This window comes from Oxyura jamaicensis, chromosome 1, assembly GCF_011077185.1.
Source record: "Oxyura jamaicensis isolate SHBP4307 breed ruddy duck chromosome 1, BPBGC_Ojam_1.0, whole genome shotgun sequence".
Taxonomy (NCBI): Eukaryota; Metazoa; Chordata; class Aves; order Anseriformes; family Anatidae; genus Oxyura; species Oxyura jamaicensis.
The window spans coordinates 31,625,445-31,628,918 of NC_048893.1; the positions used below are offsets into that span (position 1 = coordinate 31,625,445).

At 34.3% G+C, this 3,474-nt stretch overlaps 1 protein-coding gene across 6 annotated transcripts in view; it reads left to right on the top strand.

The window, feature by feature from the left end:
- The window catches only part of TMEM117 (transmembrane protein 117), a 215,246-nt gene that overhangs the window by 81,720 nt on the left and 130,052 nt on the right, over nucleotides 1-3,474 (top strand). The gene's annotated exons all lie outside the window — the stretch shown is intronic.

The following is a 3,474-nucleotide window of genomic DNA, read 5'->3' on the forward strand; positions in this document are numbered from 1 at the left end:
AGAATAGAATAGAATAGAATAGAATAGAATAGAATAGAATAGAATAGGAGCAGAGTAGAGTAGAATAAAATAGAAGTATATCTCTATATTTTCCATAGTCTCACTGGTTTTAGTTGCAGTTTGGGAAGTAGGTAGACTTGGAAGGATATTTTATGGTCATTCAACTGGTTTAGTAATAGTATATAATTCTAATAACTGAACTCAAACTTCCAGAAGATGATTTGTCTCATCCTGAGATGTTGTGAGTTAACTCTGGAAGGCAGCATTAGTGTGTTATCAACACTGTTTTGGTCACACATCTAAAAGACAGCACCATATGGGCTGCTATGAGGAAAATTAACTCCATCCCAGCCAACCTGGTACAGATGTCTAAGATAAGTTAGATCAATTGCATCTATTGCATCTGTAAATATTTCCTCTCCATTGACGATGGAAAGAAATTAACTCTTCTAGGGGATTCTAGAATTACTAACTGAAATTAAGACTTCTTAAAAAAGTTTAAAGTTACATGATATGAATCCCAGCATTTGTAACTAACTGCTCTAAAGATCTAATTTAATGTTGAGGTATCAAATACGCACATATATATACCTAGTGCTCTCCATTGTTTGATGACATGGGAAAAAATAGAAGAATATTCTTTATGAGGATGAAGTTCACACCACAATTTCTGTCTTTTCTCTATTTGTGCGTCTTAAAGTTGTACTACAAGTGTTAGTGCTTGAACAAACACTTGCAGTGTGTGGTGCTGACGTGCTTATCTTCTGATAATTCATTCTGAAGTTATTAAAAGAAGGCTGTATTGTGAAGTAGATAGTATGCAACAGAGCTATGTTGATTTTAGGATCAAATCCTTAAACAATTTGTCCTCTTTGTTTCAGTGATAATTTTATTTAAATGCTGAGTAGAGTAAGGACAAGAGAATATAGTAGTAAGTACAATGCAGAGCAAATCACTAGCAGATCCAGTGCTACACAGATCCAGTTCAACTCTTTGGGGCTGTATGTTCTGTATGGTTCAGATGATGGTCAAGTAGTTGTAATCAAGGTGTTTGCTTTGGCAGACAAGTGAAAGAACAGGCTGTCTTCTTCCCTGTATTTTCCATGTGAAATTCTCTGCCACAGCTATATGCCAACTCTTGTCAACTGACTGGCCCTAGACCCATTTGTTCTTTATATACCAATTTCAAGTAATATAGTAAAGAAGCAATCTCCTCAATTTGTATATCGGTTGAAGTCTAGTTCTTTTCCATCTGTTCCGCAATCTGCTGCTGTTGTTATATTCTGAGACAAGTCAACCAAATCCTTAGACTGGCTTCTGAGTTTTCATGACACTATTTGCTCCATTTTTCCTCAAAAATACCTGTAAGCATGGTATATTTTTTTTATTTCTGAACAATTCCGACAGTTTCTGTATCTCAAGTCTAGTATTACGGACTACAGCAGGACTGATATGCACCAGTCATCTTCCATAGATATGAAACTAATCATACATAACAGAAAGATATTTCCCATTCTGTTGCACCTGTAAATGACTTTAAAGAATAACTTTTTCTCATCTGAGAGTTTCCTAATTAATTTTGATTTAGTATCATCTATGTGTATACAGACTGTAGGACTTGGGCAACATTTTGGAACAAAACATTAACAGGTAAAATGTTTTAGAAGGTCATTATTTAGAGTTCCTTCTTTGGCTGTATCAAATTGCAATATCCATCTTCCATTTGAGTGAAGTCTCTCTCTCTCTCTCTTTTAGACTGAATTATTGTTTCTGCTGACATGGTTCTTTCAAAAGCACAGTAAGGCTGACATACTAATACCATTTTTGTTTTTCATAAGAGCCTGCATATTCATCTCTACCATTGCATAATGATGTTCCAAACTGTCATATTCGTTCAAGTCCTTGAACATACACTTCCAATTCCTTGAACAAACTGTAGTTTCGGCTTCCTTTTATCTACACATGCAGCAAAGCATTTGTAAGCAGCTAGACACACTAAAATAACATTATAGAAAGCATATATTCCTTTGTTTGAAATGAAGGTTTTAGTTGAATGCTTTTCAAGGAAGGATGCATCTCTTTTTCATCTCATAGTGAAACTTATTCTGAAATGCTGAGATTCTGGACAATTGAATCTTTATAAGAGGAGTAGCAAAATGCATCTGAATCTAAACACTTTTCTAAAACCAATAGAAGATTGTGACGAGAACGGAACGTCAATTCCATTCTTGTCTCTCACCTTTCTTCCTTTTCAGACATTTTGTACTTGAGATGTATTTATGAGTTTACATATGCACATCTTGTCATTTCCCTCCCATCAAATTAAGTCAGTCCAGTTTCCTATTTTCTCTTCTTTTAAATATATATATATATAGATATTCTGCTTCTATTGCATTTCATTTTCACTGGTTTTGGCTGATTGATTATCATTGCATGGTCCTTGTCAAATTCAGTGTGTAACATCTTTGCATGCCAAGGGATCCCAGCACCCACTGGAGGAATCCATGGCACAGGTGCAAGAGTCATTAGTGTTCATGAAGGAATCATCCGAGCATCAGACACAAGCATCTTCTGTTACTAGTAAGATTCTCCGAGGGCCTTCGCTCCACTTTTTAGGCTTTGCCCATATACAACACATAGATCCTACAGGACTAAGTTTTCAGTTAACTTTACTGTTATCATTTTGATTTGTTCTATCTCTCAATGTCAAAAAAAAAAAAAAAAGCAAAAAAAAAAAACCCTCATATGCTGCATTAATAATGCATGCCTATGTGCATGGTTAACTTTTGTATTATTTATATTACTTTAAAATACTTACATTTGTCTTATTTTGTGGAGGATATTTAACAAATACTTAACCCTGTAGTGATGTGAAGAAAAAAATGAAGTGCTCTCTTCCTTCTCCAAACTGTTTGAGGTGATGTATGTTGGCACATACTTTATTTTATTGAACTCTAGTAGACGGATAAAGAAAGGAAAATCTTAGCTGTTTGAATAGAAGTAGTCTGTGCCAAATACTTGGTTGCTTTAGCACTGTGTTATATGGATGAGGTCTTCCCACAACAAAAAGAGACCTTCTGAACTAGAAGACCAGAGTGAGCTGTAAAGTGCACTCACTTTCTAGTGCCCTTTTAAATTTTGTATAGATATTTAAGTTGGGTAAGCTTTGTTTGTGAGATAAAAGTTTTAAATATATGTTTTATTTTTTTTTTTTTAATAATCAATCTTTAAACAATTTATGCAAATAAAGCCCTGAGCAATCTGATATAATTTCAGTTAGCCCTGTTTATCATGAGGAGGGGGACAAGATCATCTCCTGAATTTCATTCCAACCTATTTTTTTTCTGTGATTTTACCTACTCTATTTAATTACTAGTACTTGTGCTTTTTTTTTTTTTTTTTGTGTGTGTGTGTGTGTGTGTATCTTTCAGTATTCTAATAGATACTTAAGAAATCTTCATCTTACCCCCAAAC